At 43.2% G+C, this 26,303-nt stretch overlaps 2 non-coding genes and 1 pseudogene across 2 annotated transcripts; all 3 read left to right on the forward strand.

Moving 5' to 3' along the window:
- Positions 1–7,969: 7,969 nt before the first annotated feature.
- Positions 7,970–8,135, forward strand: LOC136309643 (U1 spliceosomal RNA). The gene has a single exon (XR_010726336.1). It is a non-coding gene; the product is annotated as a U1 spliceosomal RNA (small nuclear RNA).
- A 13,026-nt stretch (positions 8,136–21,161) lies between these two features.
- Positions 21,162–22,066, forward strand: LOC136309258 (developmental pluripotency-associated protein 2 pseudogene; annotated as a pseudogene).
- Positions 22,067–23,599: 1,533 nt separating this feature from the next.
- Positions 23,600–23,706, forward strand: LOC136309711 (U6 spliceosomal RNA). The gene has a single exon (XR_010726363.1). It is a non-coding gene; the product is annotated as a U6 spliceosomal RNA (small nuclear RNA).
- Positions 23,707–26,303: the final 2,597 nt, after the last annotated feature.

A 26,303-nucleotide genomic window follows, 5' to 3' on the forward strand; every position in this document is an offset into this window, starting at 1 on the left:
TCTCCTGTGTGGGACGCAGGGGCAGGGCCCTCTCTTTTCTGATTAAAGCAGTAAGGTGTGCTCATTTGTGCTTGCTTTTTTTTTTTTTAATTTAATCTAATGGGATGACATTGATCAACAAGAGTACGTAGGGTTTTGGTGAACATCCCTATGGCCTGTAAGCTGCTGACGGCTGCGTGCCCACCACCCAAAGTCATATCATTTTCCGTCACTGTGTATTTTATATTTGTCCCTCTTTCCTCCCCCCTACCACCTTCTTTCCCAGGTAACCATTTCATTTTGATTTATGTCCATGAGTCTCAATTTTACATTCCACCTATGTCTGAGATCATATAGTTTTTAGAATTTTCTGATTTACTCATTTCACTCAGTATAATGTTCTCAAGATCCATCCATGTTGTTGTAAATAGCAATATGTCATCATTTCTTATGGCTGAATAGTATTTCATTGTATACATGTACCACATCTTCTTTATCCAATCCTCCATCGAAGGACATTTTGGCTGTTTCCATGTCTTGGCCACCATGAATAATGCTGCGATGAACATGAGAGTGCGTGTATTTTTGCATACCAATGTTTTTGAGTTGTTTGGATAGAGATCCAGTAGAGGGATTGCTAGGTCATATGGTAATTCTATTCTTAATTTTTTGAGGAACCACCATACTGTCTCCCATAATGGCTGTACCAGTTTAAATTCCCACCAGCAGTGAATGAGGGCTCCTTTTTCTCCACAGCCTCTCTAACACTTGTTGTTACTTGTCATATTGATAATAGCTAGTCTAACAGGTGTGAAGTGGTATCTCATTGTAGTTTTGATTTACATTTCTATAATAGCTAGTGAAGATGAGCATCTTTTCATATATCTGTTGGCCATTTGTATTTCTTCCTGGGAGAAGTGTCTGTTCAGGTCCTCTCCTCATTTTTTAATTGGATTGTTTGCTTGTTTGTTGTTGAGCTTTGTGAGTTCTTTATATATTTTGGATTTTAACCCCTTATTGAAGCTGTTGTTTGTAAATATCATATCTCAGTTGGTTGGCTGCCTTTTTGCTTTGTTCTCAGTTTCTTTTGCTGTGCAAAAAGCTTTTTAGTTTAATTTAGTCCCATTCATTTATTGTTGTCTTTACTTCCCTTGACTCTGGGGTCAAATTTATAAAATGGTCTCTGTGGCACAGGTCCAAGAGTTTAGTACCTGTGTTTTCTTCTATGTGATATATTTGTTTCAGATCTTATATTTAAGTCTTTTATCCATTTTGAATTAATTTTTGTGAATGGGGACAAACTGTAGTCAAATTCCATTCTTTTGCATATGGCTTTTCAATTCTCTCAGCAACATTTATTGAAGAGGCTTTTTGTTTTCCATTGTGTGTTTTTGGCTCCTTTGTTGAAGATGATTTGTGCACATATATATGTGGTTTTATTTCTGGGCTCTCAATTCTGTTCCATTGGTCTTTATGTCTATTTTTCTGTCAATAACATGCTGGTTTGATTATCGTGGCTCTGTAGTATAATTTGAAGTCAGGTATTGATACCTTCAGCTCCATTCTCTGTTCTCAAGATTGCTTTGGCTATTCAGGATCTTTTATGTTTCCATGCAAATTTGGTGGTTTTTTTGTTCTATTTATTTTTAAAAATGATATAGGGATTTTAATGGTGATTGCATTAAATTTGTATATCACTTTGGGTAATATGGCTGTTTTAACTATGTTGATTCTTCCAATCCATGAACATGAAATATTTTTCCATTTCATTGTCTTTTTCATTTTCTTTTAATAATGCTTCATAGTTTTCAGTATATAGGTCCTTCACATCCTTTGTTAAGTTTATTCTTAGGTATTTCATATTTTTGTTTTGAAATTGTAAAAGAAGTTGCTTTTTTCAACTTATTTTCTGATTTTCATTGTTGGTGTATAAGAAAGCAGTAGACTTTTGTATATTAATTTTGTATTCTGTATTTTATTGTGTTTAATTATTGTTTCTAATAGTTTTTCAGTGGAGTCTTTGGGGTTTTCTATGTACAGGATCCTGTCATCTGCAGAAAGTGATCTTTACTTCTTCTTTCCCAATATGGATGCTTTTTATTTATTTCTCTTGATTGATATCTGTGGCTAAGACTTCCAAGTACTATGTTGAATAAGAGCAGAGAGAGTGGGCATCCTTGTCTTGTTCCTGATTTTAGAGGAAAAGCTTTCCGTTTTTCATCACTTAGTATGATATTGGCTGATGGTTTATCATATAAAGCCTTATTATGTTGAGGTAATTTCTTTCTATACCCATTTTATTGAGTGTTTTAAACATAAATGGGTATCGTATCTTATCAAATGCTTTTTCTGCATCTATGGAGAGAATCATAAGATTTTTGTTCTTTGTTTTGTTGACGTGGTGTATTATGTTGATCAATTTGCATATCTTGAACAATCCCTTGTGCTCCTGAAATGAATCCCACTTGATAATGATATATTATTATTATTATTAATTTTTTTTTTTTTTTTACTGTTATAAAAATGTTTATTGTTTACCAAAACCAGTGGACCTCTTATCAAATGCTGCTTGGTAATAGATATATTATTATTTTTAATGTGTTGTATTCAATTTGCTAGAATTTTGTTTAGGATTTTTGTATCTGTATTAATTAGATATATTAGTCTATAGTTTTATTTTTTTTGTCTTGTCTTTGCCAGGTTTTGGTTATCAGGGTTATATTGACCTCATAAAATGTGTTAGGGAGTATTGATTCTTCTTCAATTTTTTGGAAGACTTTGAGAAGAATATTGTATTTCCCTGTGTATAAGATGCTCCCATGTATAAGACACACCTTAATTTTGGTGCTTGACATTTGAAAAAAAAATGTATTACATAAAGTTATTGAACTCAAGTTTTATCCATCATAAAATTCATACAACTCCTCATCACTGTCAGAACTCCCATCCATTAGTTTGTCCTCATCTATGTCTGATGATGATTCACTGTCTTTATATATTGCCTTGCCCTCAGTTTCATCTGTGGCATTTGAAATGCCACATTTCTACAACCACTGTATAAGATGCACCCAGTTTTTAGACCCAAAATTTTTTGAAAAAGTGTGTGTCTTATACATGGAGAAATACAGTAGATACCAAATCAAAAACAACAAAAAGAACTAGAGAAAAACAAAAAATTAGAAGAAAAACATTCCAAAAAGGTTATCTATCTCTTTCTAATAGGTGGCACTGTGTTATTAGTTTTAGCTCTGTAAGATCCCGGGCTGAACGCTGCTGAGAAGTTGCTGTTGGAAAGGTGGAGGCGGGGCTGCAGTTGCCATGATGGGCGGGACATGTGAGGGCTTTACGGCTTTAACAATGGTGACCTCGGGCTTCCTAGTGCTCCTTCCTGCTTCCCAAGAGAGCAGAGGACCAGATACAGAGCACCTCTATTTTTCAGCTGTGAGGTATGTCTCTGTCACTTTCCGTACCGCCAGGGGATGGAGGTGGGATCTGGGAGGCTGGGGGGCCGCACTTTGTATTATTGTGTCTCTGTCCCAGTGCGGGCGGAGGCAGACTGTGAGAACACTGCTGGTGACCTCGCATTCTGCTGCTTTGGTTCAGTGTCTCACCGAATTCCCCCCAACCCCTCTGCTCCTGCTGGCGGAAGACCCAGTCACTCCAGATTTCTCCCCTTTCCGTCGGAGGAAAGCTGAACCAGGCCAGGTTTCTCCCCTCTCTCAAGGGGATGGTGAGTGCATCTTATCGTCCGCCCTCGTTTTCTTTTTAACCTTCCCACCTTTAGTCGATAGAGTGCGTGGATACCTGCGAGCGCAGCTGGGATTCCTTTGCCGAGTGATAGCTGTTCAATTCGTTGAAATTTCAAGGAGGAGAGGTCAGGAGTATCTCTCACAATGCCCTTACTCTCTTCATTTTCCATTTGTGCTTTCAGAGTAGTATCAGGGATGCTTTCTTGTGACTAAGTGAAAAAGTTGGACAGAACTCTTCTACTTTGTACTCCTTCCTTTGTAACAAGTTATATTAATCACTTTTGGGGAATGGTACAGTCCAGACCTTGTAACATTATGTTCTTGGAACTTCAGCAACACTTTATCAAGCCCACATTTTCCCCCAGTGAAAGCGTCACATGTGGCAACTGGCTGAGAAGCCCCTGAAAGAACTTTTCCATGGTCCCCTGGTGTCTACGCCCTTCTCTCCTTCCCACCGAGTGGGACTAGATGGGCGCCATACTCTTTTTAAGATTCGGCAAATCCTTGTATTTGACATTCCCCATGGGAAAATGAAGAAGGGGGCTTTTGTCTTAGCAATATCTTAGGACTTGTAAAATAATGACACTCAATCCCATCATGACAATAGTGTGAGACAAGCCAACATGTACAAATGCGAAGCAGATGTTTGTGTTAATTTTAAAATAGTCCTGGATGAGATTGTTCCAGTTCAGCTGGATCTTGATAAATGTGAAACCAAATCAGCTCCCAGTGAGCCACAGCCCATTGGGTCCAACGCTGACACTTCCAGTCCTCATGAATTTTACTTAAACATTATATTTTGGTTTGTGCTAATTGTCTTCAGTCAAAAAAGAAAAAAGTAGTGTTATTACTTAGAGTTTTAATAATGTGGTTGGCCGTGGCCCTCAGAGGGGCATTGTCAGCCGTTGATTACTTTTAATTTAATTGGCACATATGCTTTTCTTACCCAAACTTGGAACTTCTTGGTTTCTTTGTACAGTCAGGCAATGATCTGACGTGGTAGCCCAGTGTTCCTGCAAGAGAGGTAGGTGCCTCTTCCCGAATCCCAGTGACTAGGATTCTGACCACGTGAGCTCAGCCTGAAAAACATACTTATTGAAACCCAGTGGAATATACAGGTTGGGCAGATATTGGGTGGTACAAGAAGGAGCAGACAGTTATGAATTTAATATAACTAAAAGAGCAAGGATGTCCGACCGGTGGTGACACAGTGGATAGAGCATCGACCTGAGACACTTAGGACCCAGGTTTGAGACCTTAAGGTCACCAACTTGAACGTGGGGTCACCGACTTGAGCATGGGATCATTGAAATGATCCCATGGTCTTGGTCACTGGCTTGAGCCCAAGGATGCTGCTTAAGCAAGGGGTCACTGGCTGGGCTTGAGCCCACCCCCTTCCCATCAAGGCACATATGAGAAGCAGCCAGTGAACAATTAAAGTGATGCAGCTGTGAGTTAATGCTCCTCATCTCTCTCCTTTCTTGTCTGTCTGTCCATCTGTCTATTTGTCTCTCTTTCTAAAACTAAACTAAAATAAACTACAATAAAATAAAAGAGCAAGGATGAACTGAACCCTGTGAGAGTATATCTGGGCATTGTAACTTTCCAGGCCCTGTAAATGTGGTTAAGCCATAAATGTGGGGAATAGTTTGGGTTCAGTTCTCTCAATTCTCCAGCTGTTACTAATTGTTCTTTTTTCTAGGACTTACATATTATAGAGACACATATTACAGAGCCACATTTATATGCCTGTATGAACAAGTTCTGTCATCCCATGGTTCTTTGTACACAACATGTAGTCTCCTGACCTAAGAGGAGAAGGCTTAATTTACATCTAATGCCGACTAGTGCCCCCCCATCTTACCAGCCACAAGACCCAAGTGAACATGTAAGAATTTAATATTTTCCCTGCTAATAAAAAATAGTTAACTTGTACTTGTGTATTGCTGAAGGTTTCCTAGTTGAGATCTGTGAAATTTCACCATCAAGCATTCAAGACTGTGCTGTCCAGGATGGTGGCCAGCCTCCACACATGGCCACTGAGCGCTTGGACTGCGGCCGATCCAGACTGAGACGTACCTAAAGATCAACTACTCACCAGGTTTTGAAGACTTAGTATATTTTTAAAATGTAAACTCTCTAAAGAGTAGTTTTTAAAATATTGGTTATATATAGAAGTGACAGTATTTTGGGTATGTGGGACTAAATAAAAAAGATTATTAAAATTAATTTTATCTATGGCTACTAGAAAATGTAAAATTCCCTTTGTGCTTCCAGTATTTCTATTGGGCAGTGCTGATGTAGAAGCTGGGTTGGCATCTCTTAGCACCAATGCCTTGCCCAGGGGCTTGAATTAGAACACTTGATCTCATCTACACTGATGTGAGTTCTTCCATGTGGTTTAGCCACGCCCCTCAAACATTGTCCAAGAAAGCCACTGGGGGTCAGTGAGGATTAGAGCCGATGCCTGGTTTCAGGTTACAGCCTAGCCTGGCCTGGGAAGCCAGCTGTGTAAGAGGACACTGGACATGTTGCCAGTTATGCACCTTCCTACCAGCAAAACAGAATTACCGTAAACTCCAGGGCCTGTGTGTGCCGAAGGCCAAGGCCATTCATGCTACTCAACTGAAATTTTAACACTAACCTTGGAAGAGAAAATGTCATCGTCAGGAGTAACAGGATCAGGGGATCCACAGCGAGAACAGATTACCTAATAACCTTTTGGTTTGACACTTCCCTGGTTAAACTTGTATTTCCCTTGTCCCCACTTGGCTACGCACAGTTGTATTTCTTGGGCTCCCGATCATGACATCTCTCTTTCATGCCTGAGCTCTTTTCCTATAGTTTGCCCTCCGTTTAGTCAAAGATAACTTTTGTTTCACATTAATCTCTGGGTAGCTTGAGTTTCTGTCATATTTAAGTCAGTGGGTTAGCATCAGCTTATCTCCCCCAAAGCAAGGATTAGAGCCCAGGGCTGGCTTCTGGGTACAGCCTACCCCGCCGTGGGAAGCCAGCCGCATGGAACTCACCGGCCAGGCTGCCAGGCCTGGAGCTTCGTTGATCATTTTCAAGCAACTCCCAGACGGTGTGTCTCATACACACACTTCAGTGTGCATAATTAATAAGGACTTTTCAAAGAGTATAACCACGCCGACATTCATCACTGAAGAAGATTAATAACCACTCCTTAATATAAACTAATACCCAGCGCATATTTGAATTGCCCCACTTTATCTTAATAATGTATTTTTACATGTTATTTGTTAAAAGCAGGACCCAAGCAAGTATCACAAATTACATTTGGTGGCCGTGTCTCCTCAGTCCCTTTCTCTACAGCAGTCCCTTTTCCACGTGCTGTGCTGTGCAGAAGAAGAGGAGGCATGTGTCTAGAGACGCTCCCACAGTCTGTACTGGCTGACTGTTTCTTCGTGGTATCATTTCCCTTGTTCTGCAAACCCCTATCTTTTCTGTAAATGGATTGTTAGACCTAAATATGTAAATGATAACCTCCGTTTCAGTTTCACGGTCAAGAATCCTTCGTACGAGGTGCCGTGTACTTCCTTTGGCGTTGCACTAGGTGACATGTCCTGCCTTATTGACCTACTTTTAGAAAGGCTAAGATGGATCGGGATGGGGCTGATCGCAGCATGATGAAGCTTCCCCACCAGCCAGCACCCCAGCTGATGGCTTTGGTCTCCATCAAAGAAGCTCCGTTCTGTAACCAGATTATGAGGACAAACAGGCCTAGTATTTGAGGCACAGAGCTGCTTCAAGTGTCTATGGAGGCGGCTATAGGACTATTCTTGGCTCCTGCAGAGGTGGCATCCGTTTCTCCCAGTGTCTCTGTTCATTCACACATTTGCCTGCCTCTAGGTGTGCATACTTGCACACTGGCTTGTGAGCACATCAACATTATTCCAACGTAGTTCTTACCATAGATTCCACAGGAATCCATGCGGGGAAGTAGGACTTTAATCCTCACTAGGGTGGTGTGTGTACGTGTGTGTGTGTGTGTGTGTGTGTGTGTATGCAGGTGAGATTGGGGGAAAAAACTATCTTTAAATCTAAAATAGTTCCTCTACTATTTTGAGGGTTAATTGTCTTTTATTTGGTGAAATTATGCCTCCAATGGTCGATAATTGGCCAAGTAGAAAATTGGAAAATTAATTTTTCTGCTCTGTGAAATAAAAATGTCTCAGAATCATCTCAGGTTAAGATGATTATCAATATAGGAGGTATATATACTTACCTGGCAGGGGAGATACCATGATCACGAAGGTGGTTTTCCCAAGGCGAGGCTTATCCATCGCACTCCGGATGTACTGACTGACCCCTGCGATTTCCCCAAATGTGGGAAACTCGACTGCATAACTTGTGGTAGTGGGGGACTGCGTTTGTGCTCTCAAAAAATATATATATATAGGAGGTATATGAGAACTTCAGGACGTTATGAGCTTTTAGTATTTTTCCAAGAGGGGCATAGGTGAGGGGGAAAAAGATTGAGAAACACTAGTCTAAAAAACAATGGGATTAGCCTGGGGAACGTAAACTCTAAGAGATGACAAAGGTGACTATAACTGTTAAAGTCTCCTGTTCTTTTTACTTTCAGTAGTCCAGTTACATGTTAACAACCCTGTCACAATCAGACATCACCTCATACCCACCAGAATAATGCAAAGGAGGTAATAATAACTGTTGGCCGAGACGGTAGATAAATTGAACCCTCCGACACTGCTGGTAGGAATGTAAAATGGTGTATGGCCACTTTAGAAGGCAGTGTCGCGATTCCCAGTAGGTAAACATAAGAGTTTCCACAGACCCAGGAATTCCATCTCTAGGTATGTGCCCAGGGGAACTGAAAGCATACGTGCACTCAGCAACTTGTACACTAATGTTCATAGCAGTATTGCACGAATAGCCATAAAGTTACAACAACTCCATGTCCATCCGTTGATGAATAGATGAATAAAATGTGGCATATCCATTCAGTGTAATATTATTTAGTAATAATAAAAAATATTGGTACATGTCCAACACGGATGAACCTTGAAAACATTATGCCCAGTGAAAGAAGCGAGTCACAAAGGATCACATATTATAGGATCCTGTTTACACAAAATGTCCAGAATAGTCAAATCCCTAAGTAGATTGGGGGTGTCTACAGCAGAGGGGAGAGGGGCTGAGGAATGACTGCGAATATATATGGCATTTCTTTGGAGGGATGAAATGTTCGGTAATTATTCAGTGATGGTTGCAAAACTCTGTGCATATATTAAAAACCCCTAAGAGATATACTTCAAATGGCTGAAGTATATGGTATCAGAAATATATCTTAATAAAGCTATTATAAAAAAATAACAACCAGCCTTTTGAATAAGTATTGCACCTAAGACACAAAATGTCCCATTCATCTGCTATATAGAATCTCAGGGGTTAGAGAATTTCAAATTTAGAATAGATCTTTCTTAGTCCTCTGGTCCTCTGGTCCTCTGATCTTCTTATTGTCCTTCTCCCTTTCTTTCTCCACATTCTACATTTTAATTTAACAAGACTGCTTATTTATTAACTAACAAAGGTAAACCTACTGATGTAACTGGTATAAATTAACTCACTTAAAACATCAAATTAGCTTAGAAGATTGTTTAATATATGAAAGTTTGGAATAAATGGTGTTAGCTCAACCCATTTCCTGAATTAAGAATAAGGAACACAAAATCTCTTAGAGCATATATAGAATATGGAGTAATTTTTAAATCTTATGACCATTTTTTTAAACATCTCATTTTATTTATTTTTTAATTATTATTTTTTTAAATTTATTTATTTTTTACAGAGACAGAGAGTGAGTCAGAGAGAGGGATAGACAGCCAGGAATGGAGAGAGATGAGAAGCATCAATCATTAGTTTTTCATTGCGCGTTGCAACACCTTAGTTGTTCATTGATTGCTTTCTCATGTGTGCCTTGACCATGGGCCTTCAGCAGACCGAGTAACCCCTGCTGGAGCCAGTAACCCTGGGCTCAAGCTGGTGGGCTTTTTGCTCAAAGCAGATGAGCCTGTGCTCAAGCTGGCAACTTCGGGGTCTCGAACCTGGGTCCTCTGCATCCCAGTCCAACGCTCCATCCACTGCGCCACCACCTGGTCAGGCTTAATTATTTTTTTTATTTTATTCATTTTAGAGAAGAGAGAGAGAGAGAGAAGGGGGGAAGAGCAGGAAGCTTCAACTCCCATATATGCCTTGACCTGGCAAGCCCAGGGTTTTGAACCGGCAACCTCAGCATTCCAGGTCAACGCTTTATCCACTGCGCCACCACAGGTCAGGCTAATCTTATGACCATTTTTAAAAAGGGGGGTCAGAAGAGCATGAATGCCGTGGACATGAGGGGATGGGGAGACAGGGGAGAACCTGGGGGGTCAGAATCCTGGGGCCTCAGTGCCCATTAGACCTGAAAACACTCTTTTTTTTTTTTGCATTTTCTTTTCTGAAGCTGGAAACAGGGAGAGACAGTCAGACAGACTCCCGCATGCGCCCGACTGGGATCCACCCGGCACGCCCACCATGGGGCGACGCTCTGCCTACCAGGGGGCGATGCTCTGCCCATCCTGGGCGTCGCCATGTTGCGACCCTCCTGGGCGTCGCCATGTTGCGACCAGAGCCACTCTAGCGCCTGGGGCAGAGGCCACAGAGCCATCCCCAGCGCCCGGGCCATCTTTGCTCCAATGGAGCCTTGGCTGCGGGAGGGGAAGAGAGAGACAGAGAGGAAGGCGCGGCGGAGGGGTGGAGAAGCAAATGGGCGCTTCTCCTGTGTGCCCTGGCCGGGAATCGAACCCGGGTCCTCCGCACGCTAGGCCGACGCTCTACCGCTGAGCCAACCGGCCAGGGCTGAAAACACTCTTAAAATATAACCAAGTCAGGGTAGAAGCTTCTTAAATTTCTAGTCAGACACAGTACATAAAAAAAGCAGACTTAAGCCCTGGCCGGTTGGCTCAGCGGTAGAGCGTCGGCCTAGCGTGTGGAGGACCCGGGTTCGATTCCCGGCCAGGGCACACGGGAGAAGTGCCCATTTGCTTCTCCACCCCTCCGCCGCGCTTTCCTCTCTGTCTCTCTCTTCCCCTCCCGCAGCCAAGGCTCCATTGGAGCAAAGATGGCCCGGGCGCTGGGGATGGCTCTGTGGCCTCTGCCCCAGGCGCTAGAGTGGCTCTGGTCGCAACATGGCGACGCCCAGGAGGGTCGCAACATGGCGACGCCCAGGATGGGCAGAGCATCGCCCCCTGGTGGGCAGAGCGTCGCCCCTGGTGGGCGTGCCGGGTGGATCCCGGTCGGGCGCATGCGGGAGTCTGTCTGACTGTCTCTCCCTGTTTCCAGCTTCAGAAAAATGCAAAAAAAAAAAAAAAAAAAGCAGACTGTCCTACTAAACAACTCAGTCTCATGATGGATAGCATAAGACCAGAAGCACTTTAAACTACAGAAAAGTGGGGAATTTGAAATGCAGAATATCAAATACTAAGACCTCGGTCATGAGTTCAAAATGCAGAGGGGTTGCATGGACAAAAATAGACCCCAGGTCATTATTCCACATACCAGATGGTTCAGAGGGAAAGATAGACAGAAGGTTCACTGGAGGCCCTTTCTGATTTAGGCAGAGCTGGTGCCCAGATGACTCTCGACGGTCATGAGGGGAATCCAGGCCGAAGGGCGAGATACAAAGGCACTCTACAGAGACAGCAGAGGTCCCCCAAAGTGAACCACAAACAAACGAGGACCAGCGGATGTTGGTTCTTAACCCGTCTTGAACGGAGCGTCACATAGAGAGTGAAGCCCTGCTGATCAGGATTCGGAGGCAAAATCCCCTACAGACGCAGATTCCTGAGAGATGGCAGGAACTCCAGCTAGCTCACAGAGCCATTTCAGCTGCTGCAGTTTTCATCAGAGGAACACAAGAGAAAAACCAGAGTGGCAGAGCAAGACATTTCACTAACAATATTCTTAACACACGACCTTTTAAGTTCGTGCTCAAAAGATTTCAAAGACCCAGGTTTTGCTTTCAGAAGTAAAAGCACTTGATGCCTTTGTACTTGTCCTAAAGGGTTAAATGAAGTTAAATTTAAGGCCCAGAATTTCCACTGCTTTTTTTTTTTTTTTTTGGTATTTTTCTGAAGTTGGAAACTGGGAGGCAGTCAGACAGACTCCCGCATGTGCCCGACTGGGATCCACCCGGCATGCCCACCAGGGGGCGGTGCTCTGCCCATCTGGGGTGTCGCTCTGCTGCAACCAGAGCCATTCTAGCGCCTGAGGCAGAGGCCACAGAGCCATCCTCAGTGCCCGGGCCATCTTTGCTCCAATGGAGCCTTGGCTACGGGAGAGGAAGAGAGAGACAGAGAGGAAGGAGAGGGGGAGGGGTGGAGAAGCAGATGGGCGCTTCTCCTGTGTGCCCTGGCCGGGAATCGAACCCCGGACTCCTGCACGCCAGGCCAATGCTGTACTACTGAGCCAACCAGCCAGGGCTTCCACTGCTTTTTTTATGGGCTCCATGAATTATTTGTTCGGCTCTCTTCCCCTGTTCTGAAGGAAGGCATGTGTAGCAGAACTTCTTCCCTTTCCTCCACACTGGTTGGAGATCATTTCTACTGTCTCTGAAAGGGTTCTGTCGACTCTCCAGAGACTCCATGAAAAGTCAGCACGCTGCCATTAATTCCCACCAAAGGCTGTGCCTGACAGTTTACACAGTGTTACGTGAGAAGATGGAGCTCAACTTGATGTTGCATCCATTTACAGTTGAGTTAGCCTCTTTCCATGGGAACCATGAATCTGGTGGATTCTCCAGCTTTCGGCTGTACTTATAAGCTCCAGTCTCAGGCACACAGCGCACTCCGCAAGTGTCACCTTCCTCCCCTGCTGTAAGAGCCTTCGCGCGGTCCTCGCTCCAGAATGTGACAAGGTGTCAGGGGAGAGCAGGAGCCTGAGGACGAGGCTATTTATAACTTGGTCCTCTTTCGTTGTCACGTTCGGTACTGTGAACATGGTCCGCACATAAAGTTATTGATCTGAATGACCCGGTTCTGAAGGGAGGCTGGTCTAGTTCTTAAAGTAAGGTTAATAGTTTGTAAAAATATGTCGATACTTTAAGCCCAAATAAAAAATTTTGTAGTGTGAATGAGATATGATTCACATCTGGTACAATTTGTCCATTTAAAGTCGACAATTTAACAGTTATTTTTGCCCATTCACCAGGTCACGCAACCACCATCACCATCTAACTTTAGAGGGGTTTTGTCCCTTCTAAAAGGAACCTTGTACCCACTAGATGGCAGTCCCCACTCTCTCCCCCCCCCCACCTCACCCTCAAGTCCCGAGTGACCATTAATCTACTTTCTGTCTGTATAGATTGACCTATTCTGGACATTATGTAGAAGTAGAATCATACACTTTGTGGTCCTTTGTGTTTTGTTTCTTTCACTGAGCATGATGTTTCCAAGGTCCCTCCACGTAGCGGCACGTGTCAATGCTTCATGTACTTTTATTGCCGAATGAGTAACATTCCATTGTGTGGACACACACATTTTTGCTTATCCGTTCCTCACCTGGTGGACAGCCGGTACAGAAAGTTTACGTAAGAAAAAGAGTGGCTCCCATATAACCACGGCGTTTATCTTAGTTGTCTGCTACACGCGTTCTGCAAGAATTTCTAAATCTATGTTGAAGTGTCATTTTCCTGGAGGGCTGGCTATGAATTATGGCACAGGAACTGAGTGACAGAATAGGAGTGTCTTATTCGGGCATTTCTGGATGAGTAGAGCCTTCTCCCTGACCTTTGCTCACTACGCTTCTAGCAATCTCTGGTCATGCTTTACGCAGCCCGATGAGCATGCTCTCAAGAGCTCCGCCCTCGGTGTGACAAGCCTGTCAGTGATGCTGCAGCTAAGTCTGTGCGATGTTTACCTGGTGGCGCTTCCACGAGGATGTACGAAGTAGCTAGGAACTTCCAGACTACCCCAAACTAAACGCATTCTCTAGAGTCAAGCCTCTCGAATGGCCTCTGCTGAGGGGAGGTTTGCAGGCAGTCTCAGGCTGCAGAGAAGCCAGGTGTGAATAGGCCCTTTGAGAAGCCATGACTCATTGTCTATAAAGAAACTTTTGGGGCTCGTTTGCAACCATAACCTCAACCAACTTCTTTTTTTCAGAGATCTGCCAATAGTTCCACAAATGGTGCTATTTTATTGCCTGAAGTTTAGTACTCAGAACACTGACTATAGAGGCAACAGGGACAGCCGAAAAGCCACTGTTATAATCCCCAGGTGAATGGCATCAACCTCTGTATGAAAGGCAGGGCACCCTCCCAGCAGTTGGAGGCTGCCTGGACCAAGGTTAAGATCTTATGAGTAAAATATTGTAGCCTAAGATGCAGAGGCAAGGGTCGGGCGCCCAGCAGCTCTCAGACATGGGATGTGCTGTTTTCATTCTTGCTCCACCGATGACAGGGTGACATCCGTACCTGTTGTGTCTGTTTACTCGCTCGTAAGTGCAGATGGTGTAATGATTGGCAGAATGGTGAACTGAAATATTGTTTGCAAAAGTGCCTGAAATCTGACAGGTGTTAGGCAACGGTTCACTGAATCTGAGAAGAGTTACGTGATCACAATGTGGCCAATGCCAAATGCCAACCCAGCCATCTCTATTTTGGAAAATAATCTCTAAGTCCCAATTATTGCAGCGGTTTCCCACAGCAAAATTTCTGTACAACACGTCATTTGGAGAAACCCATGAAGTTCACTAGAAGCTGATATGCACAGAGCAGTCAGTTCAATCTGCGGCGGTACAGTGCTAGGATCCATAGCAAACAACGCAGATGCAATTCCTGTTCTCAGGAAGCCTATAGTCTCGGGGCGGAGGGGAGGTCAGGGTTACCCACCATGTATAAGTCCTGGACAAATACTTTTTGCAAGTCCTTCGTCCATATAAACCATCTGATTTTAAAAACATATCACTAACGTCATTGATCCATATGAGGTATAAAGATTTATTGATGTATTCTTTATGGTCCAATCAGTGGACAGAAAAATTCTTCTTTGTATCAGCTCTCTTTGTTCACGTCCAGGAATCATCTCTTGTGTTCTTAATTGTGAAAATGCCCCATCCGTGACTATTTTCACATCTCCCATCCTGAGGAAAAGTTAGCAGCACTGTTAATACTCACGCTGCCTTGGCTCTTTGGAGCCCGTATGCATTGAAACAACACAGCTCTTCTTGTCTCCGCAGTTCACGCCGTGTATTTAATGCTGGCGACATCATTACTCACGGTGTGGCATCGTCCCTGGGCTGCCCCTGACCACTGGCTTCCAACGGCTCTCTCAAAGGCTGTTACTGTGCTTTGTGGGCGAGGACCACAGATGTAGGTCTTCCCCAGAATATGCAGGAAAATGGGAACAACGCAGTGTTTTCTGGTCAGGTTAGCATTTCTGTTTGGAATGTGATAGTTTAAACATGGAACAACAACACACTATCCAAACGCATCTTCTCCTGTACTCTTTAGAATGTAACCCCCGTGCTGTTAGACTGTTGGTCTCTCTGAGTGTTGTCTGCTCCCCTCGCTTCCAGACACTACCCAGCAGGGAGGCCGGAAGGGCCGCGGGTAGGAAGAGGGGAGTGGTCCGGTTCATGCCAGGGGTGTCAGTCCTTTACCTGGCAAAACAACTAGCACGTTGGTTGGGAGCAAGAGAGGACACTGCTCAGAAGCTCCATGGGATTGGCAGGGTCATTGGCATCGCGTAGTAACACTCTTGAAAGCCCACGGAGGAGACAGGCACAGCCACGCCGGAGGACTGCCTGGCATGTGTCAGGCGGGAACCTATGGAGGAGGTTGGGTGACTACCCAGGGTGACAGCAGGCATGGAGGTTGGGGGAGGGGTGGAACACAGGGTACAGGATGCCTGCCACCACCTGCAATGGCCCTTCGGGGCTCCTGATGGGAGGTGGCACCACAGTAGGAAATGGGCAAGTGAAAGCCAGGGCGGGCTTCCTGAGTTGGTGACTTGGTTTCGTATAAACGGAATCATACGATCTCTGGTCTTTTCAGACAGACTAGCTTCATTCACTTAGCACGTGGTTTAATGCTCTGCTGTTACCCTACTGAAATTCTTGATCATTTTATCTTTGAACTTGTGTTTTATAAGTGAAACCCTATGGGACAACACTATGTGCACGTGAGTAGCAGAGGTAAGCCAGGGGTCCAGGCACTGAACAAGTGGCCGGATGGCCAGGCGCACGCATGTTTGTCCCAGGGACAGTCTCCACACCGGGAATCCCAAGGTGACCAGGCCAGGACCTGGGCCCTGATTGATTGGTGGTGATGACAGTGGCAGCAGCTGCAGCCACGGGAGAGAGGAGTGCTCTGTCTGGGGGCAGTGCCAGGACCTGGGTGAGGCGGCCTGCCCCTCTGTCCCCACCGCTTGCTTTTGCAGTGTCGGCACAATGATAACTCTCCGGCCTGGGTAGCAGGACAGGAACTGTGGGTGCTCAGGCAGTAAAGTCTGTCAGGAAATTATTCCAGAAGAAAAGCATACCAATGGGCATTGCAATAGCGCGTACTGGGAAGTTATTAGAATTCTCAGCGTTTAGGAATACTCCAGTTTAAACTGCGGGAAAACTGCAAAGCAAAGCAAATATCCATGGGCTTGAAAATTAAATTTAAGGTCAGTGCATTCAACAGAAGACAGCACCACGTTTCTAAGAAGCTTCATATGAACCGATCATTAATGAGGAAGAACATTTGAACATTTTTTTAATTAAACTTTTCTTGTAATTGAAGATATAACTATAGAGTACATAAACAAGAGTTTTAAGTTATATAAAAATTATAAAGCCAATTTAAAAAACTTGCACACAAGTTAGAGGAAATGCCAGAGAAACCTAAAATTGCCAGTGTGAAAATTTTTAAAAATTAAAATTTTATTCAGATTTACATGAAATTGATTTGTGTGAAGAATTAAATCTACTTTAGAAAATTTATTCTGAGAGTCATCATCTCTAGGACCGTTAGACTTTATATTTCAAAATAATTTATCAGAAATGTATCCCAATGTTGTTACAGAACATAATTACTCCAGCCGTTTCAGAAGTAGTTTCATTCATTCCTCTCAGAATTAAAAATTGTCCAGAATTATTTGTGATCTTGTGTTTGTCAAGGATGAATAATGTATTGCTTATAATTATATTGATTGAAAATGAAATTGCTGCCTGACCAGGCAGTGGCGCAGTGGATAGAGCATGGGCCTGGGATGCAGAGGACCCATGTTTGAAACCCCGAGGTCACCAGCTTGAGTGTGGGCTCACCAGCTTGAATGCAGGACTGCTGGCTTGAGCATGGGATCATAGACATAATCCCATGGTTGCTGGCTTGACTCCAATGTCACCACCTCATTGAGCAAGGGGTCACTGGCTCTATGTAGCCCCTCCCCACGTGAAGGCACATATGAAAAAGCAATCAATGAGCAAGTAAGGTGCTACAATGAAGAACTGATGCTTCTCATCTCTCTCTCTCTTCCTGTCTGTCTGTCCCTATGTGTCCCTCTTTGTCTCTCTTGCAAAAAAAAATTAATTATTATTATTATTATTATTTTAAATAAGTGAGAAGAAGGAAGACAGAGAAACAGACTCCGCATGCACCCTGACCAGGATCCACCTGGCATGCCCACCAGGGGGTGATGCTCTGCCCATCTGAGGCCATTGCTGTTTTAGCACCTGAGGCAAGGCCATGGTGCCATCATCAGCACGTGGGGCCAACTTGCTCGAATGAGCCATGGCTGCAGGATGGGGAGAGAGAGAGGAGAAGAGGGGCTGGAGGATGCTGACAATGGGGAAAGCTGTGCATGTGTGAGGGCAGGGGGTATAAGGGAAAGCTATTTACTTTCTATTCAATTTTGCTGTGAACCTACAAGTTTTCTGTTTTAAAAACTATTTTTTAAAAACCAGTTAAAAAAAAATCTACAAGACACAAAATGCAAGAAAAAGCGATTTGTTAAGAGGTAAAGTCATCAAAAAAGAAACCCAGATCCAGCTATGGCTCTGATATTAGAACTATTAAACCTGGTCTTTAAAGTAAATATGATTAATATGTTAAAGGAATCAGTGGAAAATATGAACAGCATGCAGTAACAAATCAGAAATTTTAACCAAGAGATAGCAACTACTTCAAAGAATAAAATGGAAGTTCTGTAAATAAAAACCCATGATATTAGAGATGAAGAATTCCTATAATGAGCTTATCTGCAAATTGGGAAGAGCTGAGGAAAGAATCAATAAGTGTGAAGACAGGTTCATAGAAATTATCCAAATGAAAACAAAAAGAGAAAAAACAAATAATTTTTTTAAAAGCCTAGAGCAACCAAGAGCTGTGGGACAATATCAAACAACCCAGTACATGCAAACCCAAAGTTCCAGAAGGGACTGAGGAAGTATTTGAAGAGATAATTGTTGAGAATTTTTCCAAGATCAGTGAAAGACAACAGCTCACAGATTCAAGAAACTCAGAGAACTCCAAGCTAGAGAAAGAAAAAAAATCACCTAGGCATTTTATGGTCAAGTTGCTAAAAATGAAGGCTAGAGTTAACATTTTAAAAGTGGTCAGAGTAAAAAGCAACACTACATTGCTGTCTCTATTTGCATTTTCCTGATGACCTGTGACATGGAGCCTCTTTTTGTGTGTTTACGTGCCATCCATTTATCTTCTGTGGTGAGGTGTCTGTTCAGGTCTTTGGCTTACTTGAATTGGTATTTTTGTATTCTTATTGTGGAGTTGTAAGAGTACTTTATATATTTTGGATAACTGTCAGTTATCAGATACGTCTTGCAACTATTTTCTCCTGGAGTGTGGCCTGTTCTCTCCTTCTCTTGGCGTTTCCTTTCAGAGGCAGGAGTTTCTAACCTTGACAAAGGCCAGCTTAGCATTTCTTTCCTGGATGGTATGTCTGGTGTTGCATCTAAAAAGTCACAGCCACACCCAAGGTCATCTAAGCTTTTTCTTATTTTGGAAGTTTCATAGTTTTACCATCTACATGTAGCTCGACAATTCATTTTGAATTTATTTTGTGAAGGGTGTAATTAAAGTTTGTGTCTAGATCCTATTTTTTTTTTTTTTTGCTTGTGGATGTCCAGTTGTTCCAGCACTGTTTCTTGAAAAGACTATATATCCTGACATTTTTAAAACCAGGTTCTTTATTGTTTTTAGAGAAATAATTTTCAGAGGTTTCATTTTGTTATTTTTCTGACATCAACTCCCAAAAAGGAAGCACTGGTTTAGACATCGGTATATTCAGCCTTGCCTCACGTTCATGTGAATAGTTTTGACGTTTTGTGTTAGGATAACTCTGTTTTCCTGAAGGTTCTGATGAGACCTATCCTCTTCTGCCACTGGTAATGCAACTCAATACGTTTGCCACATTTATTTGTGAGAAAGCTCTTCAGGTTTCTGTTTGAATCATAGTTCTCAGTGATGTAGAGATCTTGACAGTCTGTCCTTAAGGGACCAAACAAATAAATAAAAAAGAAAATTACGTCTGAGTAGCTCTAATTAATTTTGCTTCATTAGTTCTGCACTTTTCACAATCCTGTCACATAATTATTTGTAAATTATATTCATAACTATTTCTTAATTTGTAATAATTTTATCACTCAGAAGATAATTGTTTAATTATTTTTCCCTGGGATGATTATGGCAGAAAAACAAGACTTTTAAAAACTGTGAAATTAAGTTGAATTAAATTCAGTCACATTCCCCTTTGCCCTGACATCCCAGATGGTATCTATGATTTGTATTCATAGTTATGCAAAATGACAGATGTTGGAAGCAAATATTTTCAACATATTAATAAGAGCAAGGCAGTGACCTGTTTTGTGTCAGTAGGTTTGACACTGGTAAAATACGTTGAGAACTCAGACAGAAGCAAGAAAAAAAAGGCTCATGTATGATCTCCAGTTAGTATAGTGTTGGATCAGTAAATAAAATACCAGAAAATGGAGGCTTTAGCTCCTCCTCCCAGAAGCTTACCCTGTGACTTCGGCCACGCTCCTACTGGAATCGGTGGGCTATGAGATGATAAGAAGACAGGAAGACTCATAAATAGATAATAACAGCTCACGCATTCGTTCAACACCAGAATCAGGGAATGAGGCGGTGCACACAGTTTTTAAATCTCTGAAGCTTATTTTGTTAGGTTCTGAAATGTTCATCTTTGTCACTTTGAAGGAAGCCTCTCTAAAACTTATCATACAGATAACTGCTATCTTAAAGTGAATGGCATGGAATATCATTTCAACCTCATCTGTATATGGCGGGCCCATCAGCAGGAAAGCCGAGGCACTAACTTAACCATGTGACACAGAATAGGAACCCAAGAGCGTGGGCCGCGTGGGCGGAGTGACCAGACCTCCCACTCAGCTCAGAGTGCTGGGAACTGATCGAGGGTCCTACACCCCGTCTGAGGAAGCCCAGTTCATCTCAATTAAGCTGCACCCCCAGACGTGGTGCAGTGAAAATGAAGGACACCGGAGACACAGGAAAGAATCCAGAGAAAAAAAAGGGACGGATTCCCTTAAAAGGAGCAGCTTAGTCACAGCTGACGATTCCTCAGGGACAGCAGAAACCAGGAGATGGTCTTCGGATCGCTTCATTTTGCTGAAAGAAGACAGTTGCCGACATAGAATTCTTCTCTCTAGTGAAAATATTTTTTAAAGAATGAGAGCAAATCACGTAACCTTAGCACAGACAAAACTGAGAGAGCACACCACCAAAGGCCCCGTGCTCCAGGAAATCCAGAAGGACGTATTTCCAGCAGAAGCAAAGTAAAAGCAGAGATGTAAGGAGGAATAAAGACCAAAGAAAATGATTAAAGTGCACATGTTTTGGTCACGATCGACCGTGATGTAGTAGAGGAGGGTGGCACAAAGTTACAGGGCGCCCCTAACGCTCGGTGGCTGAAACAGCGCAGGCGCACCGCCCACACAGGCCGCGTGTCCACGGGGAGCTGGCTGGGGGCTCTGCCTCCCATTGTCTCCCCCTCAGGGACGGAGGCTGACGGAACAGCAATGTCTGGAGTGTTGGAATCGTGCTGGTTGCCACGGCAGAAAGAAAAGACAGTGGCAAGAAGGTGGAGTGGCCCTCAACGGCTTCCCCCAAGAAGTGACACAAGTTACTGACCCTCACATTTCATTATTTCATTGGCCAAAGCAAGTCACATGATCACATCAAATTTCAAGAGGGTGGGGAAGAGCAAGTTTACCGTGTTCTGGGAAGCAGTGATATCAGAATTTCTTCCGTGGTGGGAAAATCCAAATGAACATTACTGGAGAAGTGAAAAACAACAACAGAGAGGGCAAAAGAAGTAAGCTGCAGGTGTCCTCGGCACTGCTGGCTTTGCCTCCCTCGGAGCGATCCTGGAAATGGCGAGCCCCAGCTCCGACAGCAGCGGGAAGAATTACCATGAGGATGAATTAGGGGAAGAAAGCATGATTCTCACCTCGGGTCCAGTTAACGAGGAGCGTAATGAAGAACATCAAATGGAACCACACGTCTCTTCAGCCTCAGAAGCCAACCTGACGATGCTCAGGATGAACGATCAAGTTTACCTTCCTTAAACCAATGAACGATCAAAGCTTGCCCAACACCAGTCCTCCCCTGGCCGACCGTTTTGCCTTAAATGAATAAGGTGCATTGGTATGCTTTGCAGAACTGGTGTCAACAGCTTAATTTGAGTGCTCATGGCAAGAAAATAGAGGTTTTTCTGAGGCTCAAGGAACATGCTTACTCTGAAGAAAATCGAGTGAGTGAGGAGCAGGCAGACAGAGAAGAGTATTGCTGAAATACCACAGGAGGCCACATTGTAGTCACGGAAATGCAAGATGGCGACCAAGAAAGCAAGGAGTGAGAAAAGTGAGATGAGTAAGGAGAGCAAGGGACCAATTCAGTTGAAGTGGTAACTTCAGTATGGGAGGCCATGTTGGCAGCACAGGCGAGAATTGTTGCAAGCGCCATGCAAGCTAAGGCTGTGAATTCATATTCCATTTCTTTCGCTGCTTCAGACTTTCTGCTGCAAACATCTGGTGTCTGGTGGCGTCTGGTCCATGGCCGACCTCTCCTGGCAGGCAGACAGGGTTGGGTGCACCTGCAGTTCCATGCAGGGCAGGCCTGGGTGCCTGACACTCCCAAGCAGGTAATCTCCCTCTTCCTGTTACCACCCTGCACTTTCCCACACTCAGACCTGGAAGATCACATGTTATGCCCTAAATGTGTGAAGGGGAATAAAAGGATGATGGAAAGATTAATCACAACGAGGAAGAAAAAGTAGCCTGATTTGAACAGACCCACATCATTCCTTTTGGATGGTTCATGTCTCAATAAAGAATAAATGGTGCAGAACTCACAGCTAAACTGAAACAACAATAGAGAACTAAAACACACAATAACAATAATATAAGTAGCCTGACCTGTGGTGGCGCAGTAGATAACGCATTGACCTGGAATGCTGAGGTTGCCAGTTTGAAACCCCAGGCTTGCCTGGTCAAGGCACATACAAGAAGCAATTGCTACAAGTTTGATGCTTCCAGCTTCTCCCTCACCCCTTTTTCTCTCTCTTTCTCTCTCTCCTCTCTCTAAAACTAATAAATAAATTTTTTTTTAAAAAAAAAACCAATAATATAAGTAGATGGGATAAATAAAGTCTTAAAAATCAAAGCATTAAAATGGATTACCTGGGAGAAAATAAGAGATTCAAAAACTTCAGTTTTTGAAAATTTAGGCATGTATCTTATAATTTCTTGGATATCACTAAAATGCAGAAGCAACCTTCAAACAAGTAGAGTAAAAACGAGGGTGGAAATGATAAATAACAAAAAGAGAGAAAAAAGTTATTAGGGTTTCCAAGAGAAACTGAATGAATAAGATGTGAATATATATAAAAAGAGATTTATTATGAGAAACGGGCTCACAAGATTATGGAAACTGGCAAACGCAAATCTGCAGTGTGGACCAGACACAGGAGAGCTAAATGGTGCTGGGGAATTCTCTCTTACTCAGGCGATGGTTGGTCTTTTGGGCTATTTAGGTCTTCAGCTGATTAGATGAGGCCCACCACATTATGAAGGGCAATCTGCTTTATTCTACCACTTAAAATGTTTATCTTATAAAAAAAACTCTTGCATAAATACCCAAAATAATGCTTGGCCAAATATATAGGAACTCAGCCAAGTTGACATATAAAATGAACCATCACGAAAACATATGAAACAGAAGAGACAAATAGAAAAGTGTGCTTAAACCCAAATACTTCAGTGATTACATTTCACATACATTGACTATATGGTGTGAAGAGATTGGTTGTGGTCCAGAACTTTCTTCTTAACTTGACCGCTTCCAAGGAGGCCTGTATCTTTTGGAAGTGTAACTTCCAGGCCTAACTTCTCTCCTAGAGGGCTGAGATTACATGTGTGGATTTGCAGGTCTAGAATCCAGAGTGCTGGTCCTGCAGGGCTCCTATGGACTGTGTGGTTGGATAAGTTAGGCTTTCTCAGCACATGAAAGCAATGCCTTGGCTCTGGCACCTTATTTTAATGGCTCTGACTCTCCTGCTCCGGTTCAAACCCTGTTTCTAGTGGAGTAGAAAGCTGACGTGACTGGCTTCAAGTATTTTGTGCCTTGGAAGCATTGATAATGACAGCAGCAAACCCAGTTTATTAATTTGAGCTCCCTCTGCTGTTTCAGCAACATAGGTCATTTAAAAGAACCAAAAAAACCAAAACCAAAAGACCACACACACTACATACACACAGCAAACAAACAAACAAACTAAAACAACAACAACAAAAAAAAACCCACAAAAGCTGTGCTCGCTTCGGCAGCACATATACTAAAATTGGAACGATACAGAGAAGATTAGCATGGCCCCTGTGCAAGGATGACACGCAAATTCGTGAAAAGTTCCATTTTTTTTTTAAAGATAAAAAAAACCCACACAAAAAAAAAACCCCCTCCCACAAAAGCCAACCAACCAACCAAACATAAACACTTTAAGAACTCTTAAAGAGAGGAAAAGAACAGGAACTGATTTGCAGATTGCTATGGCCTGAATGTTTCCTCCCAAATTTGCGTATTGAAACCCTAATTCCCAAGGTGATGGTATGTAGAGGTGGGAACTTTGGGAGTGACTAGCACCCTCATAAAAGATGCCCTTCACCCCTGCCACCATGTGAACGCAGTGAGAAGGGCCATCTGTGAGGAAGTGGGTTCCCCTGAGACACCAAACCTGCCAGCACCATGAACTTGGACTTCCAGCTTCCGGAACCGTGAGGAATAAATTTCTGCTGTTCCTAAGTCAATCAGTTTATGATATTTTTGTTATAGGAGCCTGAATGGGCTAAGAGAGGGATGGTGAGGAAGATCCCTTAGACTTTAACAGGATGCAGTCTTTATATGAAAAAACTAAAGAAGTTATGAAATAACAAACAGCTACTTTTATTTTTCACTACTTCTTCCTTCCCACTGTCATTAAAAATTATGTTAGCATCAATGAATATTACCCATCTGATCATAGCTTAGAGTCTATGATCTCTGTCATAGCTTAGAGTTACTCATTTGTTCTTTAACAAATATTTAGGGACGGCCCAGGCCTCATGTGCCGCTGGGCGCTGAGGATACAGCACAGAGGAAGAGCTGTTTTTATAATGCTCTCATATCTTATCAATCTGCCAGGCTTTCTCCCTAAAGCTGCTCACCGTCTTACCCACTCCCTGGACAGTGAATGAAATCATTAATTAAGATGACTGCCATTTATTATAGATTTATTATTGTTTTTTTAAAAATAAGACCCTCTAAAAGCCTTGTCTCTATCTGATCTTCAAACCCATCCTTACAGGCAGTAGTGTGCACGCTGCGAGCACGGACGTGGACCAGGGACAATTTTTCTGTGCCTCTGTCGCCTCATGTATAATTGGGATGATGATAATCATAGCAGTACTTTGTATGGTAGGGTTGGAAACAATAAATGTGTTAATGCGTGGAAAGTGCTTAGACTAGTGCCTGAGGGCTACACACGGGGAGGGCTACTCTGCCAACCTCAGGCCCACCTTCCAGCTAAGCAGAGAGGTGTCAGGAAAGCAAACCCTCTCCCAGCGGCCCTCGGCTGCAGAGGAGCTGGGGCTGTACCCAGGTCTCCACTCTGCCCACAGCCAGCGTTCTGTTGGGAAGGAAGGGGAGGAAACCAATATGGAGGAGAGCAAATATATCCAATGCAGAAAGGAAGTATGAACATGTGACCAGAAAGGGGAGTGGATTTCTCTTTCCTTTAACATACTTCTTTTGCTATTGATTTTAAAATAATTTCAAACATACAGAGAAGTTTCTAGACTAGGAGAAGAAACTTCCCTGAACCACTTGAGAGCGAGTTGCTGGCATGATGCCCCAACCCCCCTGAATTCTTTTTTTTTTTTTATAAATAAATTTTTATTATAATGGGGTGACATCAATAAATCAGGGTACATATATTCAAAGAAAACATTTCCAGGTTATCTTGTCATTTAGTTCTGTTGCATACCCATCACCCAAAGAGAGATCGTCCTCCGTCACCCTCTATCCAGTTTTCTTTGTACCCCCCCCCCGAATTCTTGTGTTTGTAAATCCTACAAACAAGGACATTCTCCCACCTAAGCAAACTACCTCCGTCAAATCTGGAAATTAATAATGAACTCTTCCTGCCGTCCACTCCACAGGTCATAGTCAAGTGCATTCTTTCCTCTATGATCATTGATTGAATTTTCTTCGATGATTTCCCCTAATATCAGCTATTTGGAGGAGAATACAGATTATTTCTATTACAATGTGTCTTTCTAACAGTGTGAGTTTTCTGGTACAGGCTGGAACTCGTGAGCTGAGGTAGAGCAGACATATGGTCTCTGAGCTCAGCACTCGGCAGGGAGGGGCACCTGGGTCAGGGCAGGTTGCACGAATCCGGGCCTAGACTCCAGGAGAAGGACTGCAGGAGAAGGACTGCAGGAGAAGGACTGCAGTCCCCTACCCCCACTTCGTTGCTTTCCCTGTTTATAGAGCAAGAATGAGAGGGGCCATGCCAACTGGGACACGATGTCTGCCTGGGCACCAGGCGCCGTGAGGTTAGATGGCAGCTGTTCAGGAGTTAGCTGTCTGGTGTGGCCAGCACCTGTTGACCTTGTGGGAAGTTGCGCTTGAGCACAGCCCCTCCTGCTGGAGAGGGGCGGCTCTGATACCATTCAGATTGTTGCCAGGCAACCACCTAGGTCTTCAGGGTCAGACAGTCCCGTTTGTCTTTCCACAAAGTATATAGATAATTCATAAATGAAATAAATAAAGCATGTTTAAGTAAAATTTAGATAGTAGAGGGAACATAAAATAAGACTTTTTTGCCCCCTTTCTCCCATCCCTGCCCCTGGATGTCACTGACTTGAAACCACCTTTGATAATCTGCATGCATGGTCCCTACAGGAAAGAACATAGGGTCAAACATCCCAGAAGCTGCTGCTCTGAGGATACTGTCACAAAGTAGGAGTAGCCTCAGG

This window comes from Saccopteryx bilineata, chromosome 6, assembly GCF_036850765.1.
Source record: "Saccopteryx bilineata isolate mSacBil1 chromosome 6, mSacBil1_pri_phased_curated, whole genome shotgun sequence".
Taxonomy (NCBI): Eukaryota; Metazoa; Chordata; class Mammalia; order Chiroptera; family Emballonuridae; genus Saccopteryx; species Saccopteryx bilineata.